Raw genomic sequence first — 19,554 nt, forward strand, 5'->3', positions numbered from 1 at the left:
TAGTTAGCACGTGTTACGAAAAACTAACATAACGACCGTGAAACTTGAAGAGGAAAAATGAAACTTTAAAAAGTTTGGATATTTTTATAGATTAAAAAATAGCCTGTGTGGATTTCTGGCAATACAAAAGGTTTGCGTGGGTTTCTAGCAAAATTAAATAGTTGGGGTATTTTTTAGCATTTTTTCCTACAAAAAATTAACGTTGTTTATTGATTACATTATGTCCGTTAACGGCCGTGATATCAGAAGGGAGCAAATGGAATTTTAAAAAACTTATTTATTTTTATACATCAAAAAAAAAAATTTGTGTGGGTTTCTAGCAACGCTAAAAGTTCGTGTGTGATTCTTCCAAAAATTAAATAAATGAGGTATTTTTTGGTATTTTTCCCCAGAAAAAAATAATCGAAAATCACCTTAATATATATATATATATATGTATATTTTTTAAGGAATTTTCAGTTATTTTGTGTGGGTAAGTCTCCTGCAAAACAGAAAAACGGTAAAGGGCCCGAAAAACATGGTGGGGATGTGTTTTCTGAAGGCACTCCGACACTCAAATCAGAAAACAACTAAAAAAAAAACCACAAAGAGAAAGTCGGAGAGCGGACAGATATCTGAAAATTATGATGATGGATGGTGGACCGAAAGTCTCTGAGAAATGTGAGACTTACTCGGGCCTTGAAGTGAAGTGGGCTTTTTGAGTGGAAAGAGAATAAAGAAGAAAAGTTTAGGGAGTGAACTCCATGGTTTAAGAACCGTCGTAGAGGAGAGCAAAAGTGAAAGTGAGATGACCGGAAATATGGTTGGAAGTCTGGAGAACGCCTCAGCTCAAGAACCACAAGTATCTAGAGAGATATCGTGAGACTTGAGATTGCTGAAATAGTGAACCCCTTTCCTATTGGAAAAGATAAAGTATTTATAGGGAATTACCTGATCTAAGCTAATATATCGGGTTGGCCCATTACTCATGGATCGGGTGGGTCGGCCCACAACCCAACTTGACTGAGTCCAAATCTTGCGATTGTGTCATGCTCAGAGGGTCTCACCAGCTTTTCTTCGCGTATTTTGCCTGTAACGAGACCATCTCTTGGCGCGTCTCTTTCATTTTCAGTGTACGAGTTGAGTCGGCGGCTCAGACGCGGTATGCCTCTTCGCTGAACCTCTGCATTCCCCTTGGCTCCTATGAATGACACCTAACACGCATAAAAAAAATACATTAAATGTCATTCACGTAGCTTGTAAAAAGATGGGTAATCAGATCAGACAATGGCATATTCCTATTATTGTATGGAGGGAAATTTGAATAGTGGTATTTTTCTTTGTTGTTTTCTGATTTAAGCATCAGAGAGCCTTCAGAAAACACATCTCCATCGTATTTTACAAGTCTTCATGCAGCTATATATTCTATAGGAGACTTGCCTCCATAAGAAGCCTAAAAATCCCCTTAACAAATATGATGCAAAAACTCCACTGTCAGGGATGAACGAGGTAGTGGACCTAGCAGAGGATTTTGAAAAACTAGGGATTGGTTACACGGTGCACAGGGATAAGGATCTAACGCCCTTAGAAGAATTTGTGGAGTTTGTAGCTGCCAGCCAGAATTTGGAGCGGCCAGGCCCCACCGTCGGACCAGGCACCGAAGATGCCCTCCGATAAACCACTTGAACCTTAATTTCTTGTTTAGCGTTTATTGTTATTTAAATTACAGCTAGTTTTCCTTTTGGTAAAGTCTATGGCCAAAAGATACTTTGTATCCCGGAGGTTCAGATTTACCCGGAAAAGTTAGAATTGGGAGTTTAATAAATGTTTTCTATGTTTGTTTTGGAGTGTGAAGGGAATACGAAAGGACATGTACAAGAGGGTGAATATGGAGGAAATGAACGGAAACAAGGAAGGCTGTTGTAATAGATAAGGAGGTGCGCAAAACAGTATAGAACTAAGACCGCATTTGGTGACTACGACACACCTGATTTTGGTGAGTCTTATGATTCTCTCTCAACGAACCAAAAATCTCTAAGGGATTGGTCATGAAATCACACTGACCAGGTGGAACGTCATCCTGAGTGGGGAACAGTTTATTGGACCAGGCCCTGTGTATCCATGTTACGAGTCCACGGCTCCAGGTCACTTTGTCCATGGCAGGTGACTCAGGCATTGCGTCCTTCGTGGCCCTTGGTCCCAAGTTAATTTATCCATGGTGTCTGACTTATGCAACGCGTCCTTCATTCGGGCTTCTGTTCCCAGGTCATACTGTCCACGACGGATGATTCAGGCATTGTGTTTTTCATCGAAAAAGTGTCTCGCGCCTCAGGTCAAAAGGTTGACTTAGACAACGAGTTCTTCATCGAAAAAGCATTACGCGCTTCAGGCATATTGAGGGGGAAAAGCGTTTGTTCTCAACAAAGATTAACTTCCACATCACAGGCTAAATTTGCTAACCCGCAAAGTAGGTGGCAAATTGTTGGGGATAAATTTGATCTTTTCTACATAGATGAATTGCGTGCTTGCACATAGCGTCCATGGCTTCGAATCCTTTCTACATGGTACATACCCTCTGTGCCAAATTAGGACGCGTATTGGGCCTAAACATATAGCAGCAGGCCTCAAATCTATTCGGATATGGGAGATCTGGCACGATAAGCCACATGTTCTTGATTTCGTCGTATTTAACAGCGCAAACCACACTGTTAGGAACAAGAAAGTCGAAAACTAAGTGGTTAGGAGGAGGAAATGTCACATTCTCTACATCCTAGACCTAAGCTCGATAATCCAGAAAGGTCGGGATGTAAAGAAGTGTGATCCGTACAGATACTCAAAGAGCGAAGTCATTCAACCACGACAGTCTGGTCCCAGTATCGAGGGATCCAGACCAAGTATGAATAATCCAATAAAGCGGGAATACTATTCAAATTTCCTCCATTTGACAATAGGAATATACTTAGTTTGATTAGATTGCACATACCATTACAAACCCACGAGATTAGCATTTAATGATTTTTTCTTACACGTGCCAGGTGGGGCTGGAATTATTATTCGGTATCCAAGATTCGATCCGGGATCCACTCCGATCCACTCCAAAAAATCTGAATATCCGAGAGGATCGGATCCGAATAGTAAAATTCAGTATCTGTCAAAACTGGATCCGGATCTGGATAGTTAAATTATAAGGTCTGGATATCCGTATCTGAATCTCTAATCATTAAATATATTAAAAATTATATTTGATTGATAATTTTGTAATATATTAAGATTTTTTATATATAAAACTAAATAAAATTAAATTAAAATATATGTTTCTAATAAAAATATAATTCTATACAAAATATTAAATAAAAATTAATTTTATTATTATTTTAATATTTAATAATTTTTTATTCGGATCTGGATATCCATGAATACCTTAATATTTAGGCGAATATCTGAAGTTCGGATATCCGGACATCCCGGATAAGGATAAGGATAATTAAAACTCTTCACATGAACCAAAGAGAAAAGCAGAGGTTGAGCAAGAGCTATACCGCGTCTGAACCGCTGACCTAACTCGTACACTGAGAACAAACGAGATGTGCCAAGGGACAGTCTCACAGTGGATAGAACATGCCAAAGAAAGTTGGTGAGGCCATCAGAAATGTGATGAAAGCACAAGATTCGAGCCCGTCAAGTCGGATTGTGGGCCAATCCGCCCGATCTACTATTCATGGACCGACTTGGTATACTAACCCGTGTCAGCTAACATTCTATAAATAGTTTACTCTTTGCCACAATAAAGGGGCTCACATTTTTACCCATCTCAAATCTCACGATATTTCTCTAGATACATGTGGTTCTTGAGCTCAGGCATACTACACTTTTCCGACCATATTTACAGTCATCTATTTTCTCTCCACAGTGGTCCCTAGATCGTGGAGCACTTCCACCCCTAAACTTTTTTTTCCTCTCTTTTCCACCTCAAGAAACTCATCACCACTCAAAGCCCGAGGAGATTCCCTCCTTCCTCAGGAACTCTCGGTCCACTTTCTTCCATCTGTTTCTCAATCTCTTTCCGCTTTCCGATTGGCCATTTAGTGGTCTTTTTCTTGGTTGTTATCTAACTTGAGCATTGGAGACCTTTTGGAAAACACATCCCCATTGTGTTTTCTGCGCTGTGTTTTCCGGGCTTTCATGCAGCTATATGTTTTGCAGGAGACTTACCTCCACAAGAGGACTAAAAATCCCCTAAATAAATATGATTTAAAAATTTTAGTTGGTTTGGGTATATTCACTTATAAGTATCTAACCAAATAATACGTTTTTGAAATTTACATATAAAAATTCAAAACAAACCGTTAAAACCTCATAATTTACATAAAAATTAGTAGATTAACATTATAATATTTGTCATATATTATTAAAACACTAACATATTATTAAAATATAAATCTTAATAAATATAAATGTTTGTATAAAAGTTTTATCAACAAAATATTCACAAATAGCATATGCAGAATATCCACGATGCTACACGTGAATGCAAAATCTAGTATACAAAATATTTAAAGCATATGGTGGTGGTGAGAGCTTAAGTCAGTAAAGTATGGATAATCATTATCCATTTTCTAACAACCATAATGTTTGTGGGAACTAGATTTTGCACAATTAGGCCCGATCCACGAAGCCTAAATAAAAATATGATTTAATAAAATTTTATTTAAATATTCAAATATTCGGAGTTAGGTTAGAATAATATTTGGCCCAGAATACAGGATTTAGCCCAACAAGCTACTCGCGGACCAGATAAGTGTCACTACGCACGTGCAACCTGACGAGCTCCGAACTCCGAGATATCCGGTCAAAGTCAAAGATATTTTACACACAGTTCGGAGTCGTTACGAAGATCACAGAAACGGTGTTACACGAAGTGGCCCGAGATATGCGGCGGCAGTTCGAATCTCGAAGAGGAGTATAGAAGAAGCTCGAGACATACCAAGAAAGACACTTCTGATCCCAGAAAAAACCCTAGAAATTCAGTTATCTTTTGTACTTTACTCTTCGAGAAATCCCATATTCATCTCTAATAAATTTAATACAAATCTAATTTCTTCAATACTTTTCAATATTCGATTGATTCAAAGATAAATCTGGCCCATCGTATTAAATCTTCTCCCTAAACCTATATACAAATTTCGAGTGTGGAATTTAGCAACCACATTGTTGTTGGACTTAATGTCTCCCGTTTTTAAATTCAGCCCAGTAGATCTTTTTTGGCCCAGTTGAAATAGGGTTGGTTCATTAAACCTAAGTGCTTGGATATAAATTACACTTTGTCTCCCTGTTCCTCTTTTTTTTTTTTTTTTTTTTCTTCAGTGGCTGGCTTCTTTTCAGTAGCCGAACTTCTTACCCTTTTTGTGTGCTGTACTCAATTCAGTGAGTTCGTATCATCGTTATCTTTGGATCGAGATCGGAGTCTTCTAAAATAAAGGAAAGAGCGGAACTGAGCTTGATTCGTATGAGAAGAAGGGGAGTCTAGGGGGTCGATTCACGGTGCGAACAGAGGAACAGAGGCGCGCTTGAATTGTAAGTAGTGGGCTGGTAGAGAAGAGAACATGGTGCACTTGGCAAGAGTAAAAAGGACAAGGCGAGCTAGATTTCAAGGGGCGACCTCAGAATAAGAAGACGCGCTCAGTGGGGTGAATCAGAGGCGGCGACACCGTCGAACACCTTTGCTAAGGTGAGTGCGGTACTCAATCAAGCGAGTTTCCTTTATTGAATTCAACTATCGACGCCGTTAAATCAAGAACCTGTTTTTCACTCTTGTTTGCTCTCTCTAGTTGAAAGGTAACTCTACTTTCTCTCTCTAAGTTATTTTTTTTTATTTGTTAGACAGAGTGATGTGATCCTGGTATGGATCTGCCCTTGATCGACACTCTAATGACTGGAACTTGATGAATTAGGCTTTGAAACAATCAGAGATTGTTCAAGGACTTGGGAAACGATAGGACACACACAAGAGTCGCGGAACACTCTTGATACGCCTACTTGAATCTTCTAAGTGATATAACACACACAAAGTCGATTCAAGGTGTTTGAAGGATATGACACACCAACAAACGTGATCTTAATCTTTACAGAAAGAGTTTGAGGATAAAAGATAAGATGATTTGATACAAAGGAGTTCAAGCGAATATAAAGAAGAAAGAAAGAAGAGATGAGTCTCACAAACATTAACTCAATCTCGGAAATAAACAAAGAACAAGCTGTCAAGTTTGAATTCGATTTTAGACGCTCCTCTTGATGAAACAGCTTGGGCTTAGGCTTTGTGGACTTAGGCGAAATAGAGATCCATTCTTGCCTCATTAAAAACCTATCTCAAGAAAACCCAATGGGACAAAACTTGAGATAAGGAAAAAGAGTACAAGCCTGGATCTCAAGCCCACTTAGCCATCTTGGACTTGGATCACAATCAGGGTGCTTGTGATCGGCTCTTTTCCCTCCTGAATCGAGTGAAGGCCTTTGATGATAGCTCCAATGATTTGCTTGAGCTTCTTAGTCCTTGATCGAGTCATTGGACCACTTGGAACGCTTAAATGATCTTCTTGATCAGCTACAAGCTCTTGTTCCTCAGCTACTTGCTCTTCATCTTCTAGTTCCATCTCCAAGTCTTTGTTGTTGCTTTCCAGAATCACATCATCCCCCTCTTCTTGAAAAAGATTTGACCTCAAATCTGGATCATCTGCACAAAAAGGAGCTAAGTCAGCAACATTAAAGCTATGACTAATATTACTAACCTCGGAGATCTAGTTGATAAGCATTGTTATGAATCCTCTTGATGATCTTGAACGGTCCATCAACCCTTGGCATAAGTTTTGATCTCCTTTCGGCTGGGAACCTTTCTTTCCTTAGGTGAACCCAGACTTGGTCACCAACTTCAAAGATCATCTCTCGTCGTTTCTTGTTAGCTTGTTCCGCATAGAGCTTAGTCTTTTCCTCTATATTTTTTCTTGGCTTTCTCATGGATCTGCTTCAATAGCTCGGCCTTCTTTTGCCCATCAATACTAGCTCTTTCACTCAAAGGAATGGGGGTTAGATCCAAAGGAGTTATAGGATTAAAGCCACAGACAATCTCAAATGGTGAAAATTTAGAAGCAGTGTGCATCGCATGATTATATGCGAATTCAACCTGAGGCAAACATTCTTCCCATGACTTAAGATTTTTCTTAACTAATGCACGTAGTAAAGTAGACAGAGTTCTATTTACTACTTCAGTTTGTCCATCAGTTTGCGGATGACATGTAGTAGAGAACAGATGCTTAGTTCCTAGCTTAGACCATAATTTTTTCCAAAAATAACTAAGAAACTTAGTGTCACGATCAGAGACAATGGTCCTAGGCATGCCATGCAAACGAACTACTTCCTTGAAGAACAGATTGGCTACATGAGATGCATCATCGGTTTTATTTCATGCAATGAAATGAGCCATCTTTGAGAATCTATCCACAACAACGAATATGGAATCCTTTCCTGTTCTAGTCCTAGGCAAGCCAAGTAAAAAATCCATAGAGATATCAACCCAGGAGTGAGAAGGAATAGGCAATGGAGAGTACAAACTGTGGGGCTTAACCTTAGACTTAGCCTGTTTACAAGTTGCACATCTCACGCAGATTCTCTCGACATTCCTCTTCATATGAGGCCAGTAAAAGTGATCTTGCATCACTTTCAAAGTCTTGGTAATACCAAAATGACCCATTAGACCTCCTCTGTGTGCTTCCCTGACTAAAAGATCTCGAATAGAACAGTTAGGAATGCATAGACAATTATCATAAAAGAGGAAACCATCTTGCCTGAAGTAATGATCTTTAGCAAACTTTTCACATGATTGGTATTTCTCTCTAAAGTCAGAATCTGATGCGTACATATGTTTGAGCTGTTCAAATCCTATGAGCTTAGCATCAAGAGTAGAGATCAAGGCATACCTTCGAGACAATGCATCGGCAACTACATTGTCTTTACCTTGTTTGTACTTGATCACATAGGGAAATGTTTCTATGAATTCTACCCACCTTGCGTGACTCTTGTTGAGCTTTTGCTGCCCTTTTAGATGCTTAAGAGACTCATGATCCGTGTGTATGACGAACTCCTTGGGCCAAAGATAGTGTTGCCATGTTTGCAAGGCTCGGACTAGGGCATAGAGTTCTTTGTCATATGTAGGGTAGTTAAGTGTGGCGCCTCCAAGTTTCTCACTGAAGAAGGCTATAGGCTTCCGATCCTGCATCAAAACAGCACCAATACCTATTCCAGAGGCATCACATTCGATTTCAAATGTTTTAAGGAAATCAGGTAAAATTAAGAGAGGAGCATTAGTAAGTTTATCCTTTAAGGCTTGGAATGCATCTTCTTGCGCTTGTTCCCACTTGAATCCAACTTCTTTTTTGATTATCTCAGTAAGTGGAGCAGCAATGGTGCTAAAGTCCTTCACAAACCTTCTATAAAACCCGGCTAAGCCATGGAAACTTCTTACTTCACTCACGATCTTAGGACTCGGCCATTCCTTTATTGCTTTCACCTTCTCTTCATCGACCTTGATTCCATCTGCGCTTACAACAAAGCCTAAAAATACCAAGTTATCTGTGCAGAATGTGCATTTCTTAAGATTGGCATACAATTTTTCCTTCCTAAGCACATCTAAGACAGATTTCAAATGCAAGACATGATCGCTTAGACTCTTACTATAGACCAATATGTCATCAAAGTAAACGATCACAAATACACCTATAAACGCCCTAAGAACATGATTCATCAATCTCATAAAGGTGCTAGGTGCGTTTGTCAAGCCAAAAGGCATGACTAACCACTCGTATAGGCCATGCTTGGTCTTAAAAGCAGTTTTCCACTCATCTCCCTCTTTCATCCTAATTTGATGATATCCACTCTTAAGATCAATTTTAGAGAAGATGCTAGACCCATGCAACTCATCTAACATATCGTCTAACCTAGGAATTGGATGCCTATACTTAACCGTTATATTGTTAATTGCTCGGCAATCAACACACATGCGCCAGCTACCATCCTTTTTAGGCACAAGTAACACGGGCACAGCACAAGGGCTCATGCTCTCTCTGATGTGGCCTTTCTCCATGAGCTCGTTCACTTGTCTTTGTGGCTCCTTAGTTTCTACCGGGTTGGTTCTGTAGGCAGGTCGATTGGGTAATGAAGCTCCAGTAATGAAATCTATTTGATGTTCAATGCCTCTAATTGGTGGCAACTCCTTGGGATTATCCTCCGGAAACACGTCCTTATAAGCCTGCAATAGATCATCCATTTCACTCGGTAGCACCGGTGTAATGTTAGTGAGACTAGCAAGAGATTCTTTAAAGACAAATAGTAAAACCGGTTGCTTGGATATCAAGGCTCTTCCTACATCACCAGCTTTTAAGAAAAAGTTCGATGATTTGTTCACGAGTTTCTCCTTTTGTTTGAGTTGGAGCTGATCTTGATACACTTCTTGAGGTGTTAGAGGCACCAGAGTTGTTTTTCTGCCATTGAAAACAAACGAATGCTTATTAGTGAAACCATCGTGTATTACTCGTCTATCGGATTGCCATGGTCGGCCTAAAAGGATATGTCCAGCCTCCATAGGTAGCACGTCACAAAGGATCTCATCTTGGTATCGTCCGATGGTTATAGGGACTGAGACTTGGCTATTCACTTTAAGTTCTCCATTCTCGTTTAACCATTGAAGCTTGTATGGCCTCGGATGCTTCTTAACGCTTAAACCTAGCTTCTTAACCATAGCCTCACTTGCGATGTTAGTACAACTACCCCCATCGATGATAAGACTACATACTTTCCCTTGAACAAGGCATCGAGTGTGGAATAGGTTCTCTCTTTGTTCTTGCTCTTCTGATTTTGACTGAACACTTAGAGATCTTCGGGCAACTAGTAGGGAACCCTGAGCCGGCATCTCCTCATACTCGGTCATAAGTTCATGTTCTAGACTTTCTTCCTCAGACTCGATCTCTCCATCATCTTTGAGAATCATGACTCTTTTATTAGAGCACTCATTGGCGTAATGACCTCGACCTTGGCACTTGAAACATTTCACATCTCTAGATTGGCTTGTGGAGGCTTCGGTTTTGCCTTTGCCTTCTTGTTGATTCACGAACGGCTTGTTCTCAGGTTTTGGCACCGCGATTTGCTTCCCATCTCTCTGATAAGGATTGATCTTTTCTTCCTTTACGTAACTTGGCCTAGAAGTTGTAGATACGGCTCCATAGTTTGGTTTTGTCACAGGTTTCCTCTTAAGCTGTTGCTCGATAAGGATGGCCTTATGTAACATTTCCTCAATCTCCACGTAATGCTGCATCTCAAGCCGGTCCTGTATTTCTCGGTTTAAACCCCCTAGAAATCTTGACATTGTGGCCTCTCTATCTTCGGTAATATCAGCTCTCAACATAAGGGTTTCCATTTCTTGATAGTATTCTTCCACTGATCGGTTGCCTTGAGCCAATCTTCTGATCCTCTGATGCAATTCTCTATGATAATGGCTCGGCACAAACCTCTTCCTCATGATAGTTTTCATTTCTTGCCAACTCTCAACAGGATATTCTCCATTGCGTCTTCTAGAAGTAACCAATTGATCCCACCAGCTTAAGGCGTAGTCGTAGAACTCGGTGGCCGCGACCCTTACTCGGTTAATCTCGGTGTAATGTTGACAGTTAAAGACCAATTCGATCTTCTTTTCCCACTCTAAGTAAGCGTCCGGATCATTTTTCCCATGAAACGAGGGAATTCGCAACTTAATTCCTCCTAGTCCATCTTGGAGAGGTATAGAATCGTCTCGGGCTCGTCTTTGGCATTGGTGATGGCTCCTAGAAGAGCTGCTGTCTCGGCTGTAGTACGATTCAGCCACTTCATCTCTTGGTGGTCTAAGTTTTTCTCTGGTTCTCTCAGGTGAATGCACATGATTCCTTCTCCTTGTTTCTCGATCAGTTTTCGCATCGGATTGGTGTTGCATCTCTTGCCTAAACACTTCGAATTGAGCAGCCATTAACTCTTTCATTTTTGCGGTCATGGCCTCCATAAGAAGCTTGTTGTCTCGTTGTTGGTTGGACTCTTCTTCTTCAGTCATGGTTTTCCTGAAAAAATTCACAAGTAAAGTCACTAGCGATCGGTTCTTCTTACGGAATCTCGATAGTCACTTTAGGCGTCTATAACTCAGATCAATGAGAGAATTTTAAAAGACGATCTCAAACGGATGCAAGTATGAAGTTGATCGGTCAGTTTATAGTAAGACTAGTATGATCTAGATGTCTTGTGATGCAAACAATCAAGTTCTCAACAGATCTAGCACAAGTGATCATATACAGATTAAAACTCGAAAAGAACTTAGATTTGAATTGGTACAACCTGATACACGACGATCCAGTGATTAGAATGGTGCTCTGATACCACTTGATGTGATCCTGGTATGGAGCTGCCCTTGATCGACACTCTAATGACTGGAACTTGATGAATTAGGCTTTGAAACAATCGGAGATTGTTCAAGGACTTGGGAAACGATAGGACACACACAAGAGTCGCGGAACACTCTTGATACGCCTACTTGAATCTTCTAAGTGATATAACACACACAAAGTCGATTCAAGGTGTTTGAAGGATATGACACACCAACAAACGTGATCTTAATCTTTAAAGAAAGAGTTTGAGAATAAAAGATAAGATGATTTGATACAAAGGAGTTCAAGCGAATATAAAGAAGAAAGAAAGAAGAGATGAGTCTTACAAACATTAACTCAATCTCGGAAATAAACAAAGAACAAGCTGTCAAGTTTGAATTCGATTTTTGACGCTCCTCTTGATGAAACAGCTTGGACTTAGGCTTTGTGGACTTAGGCGAAATAGAGATCTATTCTTGCCTCATTAAAAACCTATCTCAATAAAACCCAATGGGACAAAACTTGAGATAGGGAAAAAGAGTACAAGCCTGGATCTCAAGCCCACTTAGCCATCTTGGACCTTGATCACAATCAGGGTGCTTGTGATCGGCTCTTTTCCCTCCTGAATTGAGTCAAGGTCTTTGATCATAGCTCCAATGATTTGCTTGAGCTTCTTAGTCCTTGATCGAGTCATTGGACCACTTGGAACGCTTAAAAGATCTTCTTGATCAGCTACAAGCTCTTGTTCCTCAGCTACTTGCTCTTTATCTTCTAGTTCCATCTCCAAGTCTTTGTTGTTTCTTTCCACAATCATATCACAGAGCTGAGTTCAGAAACATGAATTCGGAAAGTGGTTCATCTGGTGAGGGGAGCTCGGTTTCCGGAAGTAGTTTGGGCTCTGAGATTGAGGCCGACTATGATGGAAGTTCGGACCATACTTCCAGATCTTGTGATTATCGCGACATTGCTTCCACCTGTGCGAGTCACCCAGAGGTTCTTGATCCTGAAGCGGAGGAGTTCGGTGAGATGACCAGACCTCGCAAGAATAAAAGAAGGGTAAATGAGTGTGAAGAGAAGTTTCTCCAAACTCGTCACCATCGAATCTACCTTGTATGAAGCCAGAGCAGCGGATGTACTCTATTACCTTGAACTGGCGGAGGAAGGGCGGCCCTAGGATGCTCCTGAAGGTCATATTTGCGTCTGCGAACCGCACTTCACTGAATGTGGTTTATAGCTTCGGCTGCCGTACTTCTTGCTAGCATGTTGCGAGCGTCGTAGTGTTGCTCTTTCCCAACTTAACTGGGCTTCCGTTTGCAACATGGCCGGACTACTCATTCCTGCGACCAAAAGTGGAGTTGACATGAGATTGAATTTTTTCGAGCATCTGACATCAGTGAATATTGATGCGCGACGGCCTGGTTATATTTTGCCAACATGTGAGTATGTTTCGATATTTTTTCTGGTAGCAAGACAAGCAACTTGAAAAAGTGGTAGCAATGCTACTTCTTTCTGGAGATTAATGTGTTATCGGTCGGCAACTTTAGTGGGAATATTTATACTGAGTGGAATGAAAATATTGGTAGATACGCGTTAGTCTTCAACTCTATTGAGTTTGTCTCTTTCAATTTTTTCTGATCTGTTTTTGTTTGCTGTTTTTTTTTTTTAGCAGGCCGCCATATTGACAGTAAAGACAACTTGAAAAAATATTTGTTGGATCTGAATCGACTTAAAGCTGTAAAAAATTGTTCGTGGCCGGAACACATTTGCCAGAAGAGGATCAGGAGGTGCTTTGCGCGTATTCACCCAGGTTAGTATTACATTTATTTTTTAATTTGATCGTTCCTTGTTCCATACGTGTACGATTTTATAAGCTTTTCTTTTGTTTGCTTGCACATCTTATTCAGAGCCAGTTTCGCAGAAGAAGACCGGTAAAGAGATGGGAAAGCTTGTCTTGACAAATTTCCTGGATTTCTCAGCTGAGCTCGAAAAGGATCTTACGCCATCTTCAAGCAACGCAAGACAAGCTGAATCCAACATGCCGAATCAACCGGAGGTTGAAAACGAAGCAGCTAGGGGCGATGTTTGTGTAGGACGGATTGAAGGTGAGATTGAAGTCGGGAAATCAGCCGCAGAGTCCACGCAGAAGGCGGCTCGAGATTCGGCATGCCAACAGAGGGGTGCAGCTAGGGAAAGCAATGTCGGGAAACATAAGCCAGCTGAGAAGGAGGTTGTAGCTGCACTATGAGCTTTGGAGAAGAATAAATCTAATAGTGCTCATGATTCGAACCTATACGAGAGTTTGTTCAAACCTCCTAAAAAGGATGGAGATTCTTCCGTTAAGAACCCGGTTCTGCCTTCTTCAGCGCCTGCATCTAAGGACCGCAGATCAAAAAAAAGATATGGTGGTCCGCAAGTTGATTTTAATCGTCAGGCAAAGAAGGTGCAAACCAATCGCGACACTGTTGATCACAGGTGGTCTTATGAATATCCGAAGAAGGACGTGCCATTTGTGAATGATAAAGTGTCTTGCGCTGATCTTTTCTCGGAGATCCAAACTTCTTACATCGATCAGCCTCCTTTTGATGATGCAGTGGATGATGATCTATTCCAAGACATCGCCAGCTTTGCTACGCTGGAATGTGTTCTTATTCTTGTTACTTTGGTTATTTTTTATTGTAACTTCTATTCCATTATCGTTTTATCATTATTATTGTTGTCATAATAATTTTTTTTTAGGGTGCTGCGATGACTAACCAGTTGCTGGAAAGGTTATGCCACCGAGTTGACAGACAAATAACAGAAAAAGATGAGTTGAAAATGCAGAGCTCGGCTGTTAAGGACTTGAAGAAGGAACTAGTAGAAGTTCGGAGATCTCTTACGGAGATGACCGAGAGAAACGCCACGTCGGAAGCCGAAAGAGATGAGTTGTTAGCCCAGAAGAAAATACTTGAGAAAAATTATGAGAATTTGAAGACTGAAAGCACAGCGACATTGAAGAAATAGCAAAATCAACTGAGGGACAGTCAGATGAGAAGGTTCACGAAGCGAGGGTCGAAACATCGCAGATTTTTAGGGACAAGTTTCAGAAGCTGAAAGCCTATATTGCTGATCAGGAAAGGACTCGGGAAACCCTCCTGATGCTTTTTCTAGCTGAGGTTAGTAGTTCATTATTTACACAAGAAGGAGAATATTATTCTTTTCCTTTTTAGTGTTTTTTTTCAAAGAAAGCATTAGTTTGTTATCTTTGTTACTGCATGAAACGTTACGTTTGAGAGGGTGTGCCTATTCCCCCCCCCCCCAAGAAGATTTCGCAGCTGGAATCTGAGGTGGCTACATGGACTTCAAAGGCGGAAGCATTTGACGTTGACATGTTAGAGGATGGTGATCTGGATGTGCCAGAGTTCGGTATGTATGGGATGAACGTTGGTCTCGTCACTCGGACTATTGCTGCTGGTCTGAGGTGTTCTTCATCTTCTCAAGGGACCTAAGATCTTGGAGTTTGATTTCTGACTCATACCAAATCACTTCTTTAACTTAGTTTCGTTTAGGGAATTCATCTCCCCCTTTTTTTGGTGAAAATGTTATGGGTATCTTTTGTGTTTAAGAACATGTATTCGCTTCTTCATTTTTTGTTTCCTTGATGGAAATCTCGTAGATTCCATTTACTTTCGAAGACATAATTGATCCCTTTTGCTTATGTTTTTGGCATCGAAAAATGAATGGCTGCCGGTGGTTAGTTGAGTACTGCTTTATAATTGGATCTAGTTCATTGAGCGAAATGTCGACTTTTTCACGTTTAGATTTTTCATCTAATTGGATCTGTCGTATTACCAAATTTTTTGGTGCATCAAGCGCATGTTCGGTTAATTTGATGGTAGGTGCGACACTGGGTTCGGCTTATTGTAGCACCCCGATCTAGATTTTCTACTAGAAAGACACGCCAAACTATTCACGGTCGATGGATTACCTGTCTGGTCATACCCGCGGTCGATGGAATCCCATTTTACTAGCAATTTTCCTTTACGAGGTTCATTTTGCCTACCAAATACACGATAACAAGAGGTGTTACAAATCGAGTGGAGATTACAGTGCAACGGCCTACGAAGAGAGGAACAGGGGACACAAGGCGGAGCTCCCTTCCTCGGCGCTGGGCCTACAAATCGTGTGAGAAGCTTGTTCACTTGGATTCCCTTCCTTTCCTGGAGAGACTGATGAAATCATTTTGTTTGTATAAACATTGAAGATATTGAGGGAAATGTTCTCCTTATTGTCTAATGGAAAGTACTCGTATGCACTATAAGAGTGTGAACTTGTATGTCATTGAGATGTAGTACATGGGTTTATATACACGGGTGCATGATTACATAGCATACTCAAAGGGATTGCAGACATGAATGTTGGAGCATTAATAGGGGTATGATATGATTAATAATCGTTTGAATGATATTAGTTTCTTTAACACACTCCCTCAAGATGGAGGGGCTCTTGTAACTCCAATCTTGAAACATATTTGTTGGAAAGCAGTACGAGGAAGCAGCCAACTGGCCTTTTGTTGAGAGCAGTGCAACACGAAGAATGCCTGATTTTACTTGTTGATAGCTTTGATGGTTGTCAAAGCTTGAGAAAACAGTGATACGTCAACAATAAGACAAGAGATTTTTGTTGGCAATTGAGATTGTGTATTTTTGGATTTTCCATTAGCTTAAATAGATAAAGATTACAAGAAGCAAATGGTGGAGCCGTGGCTCCAGCAAACAAGGAAATAATGGGAAATGGATAAGATGGTTTCCTCAACACAAGGAAGACACAGTCTCCTCTTATTTTGCAACTGAACTCTGAAAAGAAATACTGAAATAATTAAAAATACCCCATGAATGAACTCATCAAAAGTATCTCCGGTTTGGTACGTTTCTCCGGTTTGATACGCTGCATCTTGGTTCTTCAATCCCATCATTACTCCCCCGTCCAAATGAAGCTTGTCCTCAAGCTTCAGTGTCTACCGGAGTTGAACGCAATCCCCCATGTAAGGTTTTTATTCTCAATAAACCACTATAGCATGTCAGTCTGATTAATAAAAACATAAGCGGAAACGTACCTTTTGGATCCATGGTTTATTCTCTGAAATTTGAGAATGATTCTTCCACAACAGACTATGAATAGTTTGAGGTCTCTGTCGATGTGATGCAGAGAGCTTTTGGATTTCTTGTTAAGATTCTCATGGGGACCATAACCTCTCTATTTATATAGAGAAATAATTTTTAATTTGGCCCATCATCAAATTAGAAATTACTGAATGTATCCTCACAATAATTTTTCATAACACTTATGCCCCTTAGTTTTTTATTTAATACCAAAATGACCACATAAATTTTGACTACTTTAAATAATGACCTTAACACACGTATGATCCCAAATAATTCTTATAATCTCCCACTGGATCATATATGTATCCAAAAATGTGATATAATTTATGAACTCAAAAATATCATTATATGTCAGACCATAAATAATCCCGTCCATTAACTATAGCAACATAAGATCATAGCGGTTTTCGTTATAACAATCATAATTAAATCTTACACGGTCACTGAAATCAATATAGTTAAATGACATAGATCAATTATGAAAAAGGTGGCATGAAAATCACATGAAAAAGTGATCAATACATGTCGATTTTCAATTGGTCCTACTTTATTGAGATCCTTTAACTCTATTGCACAAAATGTAAATCGAAAAATACTTTATTTCTGATCAGAAAAATGTGCATAAACACAACTAAAACATAGAACCAAAAATCAAATGACAAACTTCCGTTAAACCTTAAATGATCATCAAACACTGAAACATCCATTCAAGTACTATGCTAATGAAAAACCTTCGGTGGAATATCTTTTGTAAGAGGATCACCTATTATGGAGTTTGTTCTAAGTGTTCTATAGAAATCTCTCCACTTTGTACTCTCTGCTGAAAAACAATGAACTTAATTTCAATAAACTTGGACTTTGTTGCACTCTTATTTTTATTGGAGTACAAAACAGCTAATTTATTGTGACAATATATCTTTAATGGTCTTTCAATTCCTTAAGGAATTCGCAGCCTCGTGACAAAATTCTTCAGCCAAAGTCCCTGATTGGATGCCTCAAAAACTGCTACAAATTCTACTACCATCGTGGAAGAAGCTACGAGTGATTGTTTCGCACTACACCATGCAATAGCCCATCAGCTAACAGAAACACATAGCCTGAAGTGGATTTTTTACTATCTTGACATACAGCAAAATCAGAATCAGAATATCCTATGATCTCCAAATGATCTGATCTCTGATATTTGAGCATACAGTCTTTTGTTCTTTGCAGGCACCTCATGACCCTTTTGGCTGCTTTCCAATGGTTCAAACCTGGATTACTTAAATATCTGCCCAAAACTCCAACAATGTACGCTAAATCTGGACGCATACAAACTTGAGCATACATTAAACTTCATACAGCCGACGCATAAGGAATCTTTTGCATCTCCTGAATTTCCAGTTTTGCTTTAGGGCACTGACTAAGACATTAAACTTGCTTTTGTCTCCTTTTGCGACTGGGGTATCACTTGGTTTGCAATCCTGCATACCAAATTTCTTGAGTACTTTATCGATATAGCTATTTTGTGGTAATCTTATAATACCTCGAGTTCTATCTCGATGAATATGGATCCCTAATACAAAAGATGCTTCACCAAGATCTTTAATCTCAAAATTGACCTTAAGAAATTTCTAGATCTAATGCAATATGTCTATATCGTTGGTGGCCAATAGTATATCATCAACATACAACACCAGAAAAATACACTTACTCCCATTGAACTTTTGATACACACAATCTTCGACCAAATTCACTTCAAAACCAAAAGAAGTGATTACCTCATGAAACTTATAGTACCATTGACGAGAAGCTTATTTTAGCCCATAAATGGATTTCTTTAATTTGTAAATCATTTTCTTTGAGACATTTTGACATAGGAGGCGAACGAGCTCACTCATGACTTCCACTTTTAAATCCGCTCCGATGCGCTCTAGATTGTTTTCGTCAATATTGACTTGGACGACAAGCTCGCGTTTTGGCAGTTCTTGAGGTAGGAAATCGACTTGTATTGTAGGTTTGACTGCTAAGCATGCTTTCGTCGTGATTCGTAACTTGTGCTCGACCGCAAAGCAGAGTCTCACCATCTCCTGACAGCCCCTCATTATTTTTATCCCGAACGCTGTTAGGAATTTGAGACATTGATGGTAGGCTGATAGGACTGTCTTCATCGAGTGCAACCAAGGTGTTCCCAGGATCACATTATAAATGGCGGGCTTGTCAATGACAATGAATTTGACAAGTCTGGTTGTTTGATTTCCTGGAGGCTGGTGGTGTGTTGCCTCTACTTTGATTACACCGGTCCCTTTTGGTGGAGTCATCGTTTACATGTTGATCTGTCAGGGCGGTGCCGTAATCGTTCGACAGGTGATGTTTGACAGCCCGTGTTTCCGCGCTGGTCATTGCTCTGGGATTGATTTGCTCCGACGATCTCACCTTTGTGATATTTTGCGTGTGCGGGAGGTCTACCGAAATGCTCTGTGGGTCGAGAATTCTCTTCGATCTGGAGGCCCCATCTTCATCGACTCGGACAGCGAGAGTGAAGTCAAAGAAGACCCTTTCGAGGATTCTGCTAGCGAGTAGGAAAATGGTTTTCTTAGGAGTAGAATTACTATTCTTTATTCTATTTATTATTCTATTTGATTTATTGGTTGCCTAGGATTTCCTTACTTAGCAGTTATCTATGATCTATGCTGGTGTTTCTTTTAACTATATTTATTTTTGAAACAGTATGTTCTACTCCTCTTTCAAATTTAATAAAGAAATGGTTTTGATTTTTATTAGAAAGTGTTCATTTCTGTGTCATTCTTTAAAAATCCTTCTTCTTCCCTGTTCTTGCAATCATCCCATGATCTTAAAATCCGAGCCTTTATCTTCTTTTGGCGCCATGAGTCTTATGACCCCATCTCTAATTCTTTCCTCTTCTTCTTCGACCAAGTTCCCTCTTGTCTCTAGTGCTTTTTATTTCCCTTGGTCTTGAATTCTTCGAATTTCTTTCTAGGAACTTCTCTCTCCGGATT

Source organism: Eutrema salsugineum, unplaced genomic scaffold (assembly GCF_000478725.1).
Source record: "Eutrema salsugineum unplaced genomic scaffold, Eutsalg1_0 scaffold_5, whole genome shotgun sequence".
NCBI classification, from domain to species: Eukaryota; Viridiplantae; Streptophyta; class Magnoliopsida; order Brassicales; family Brassicaceae; genus Eutrema; species Eutrema salsugineum.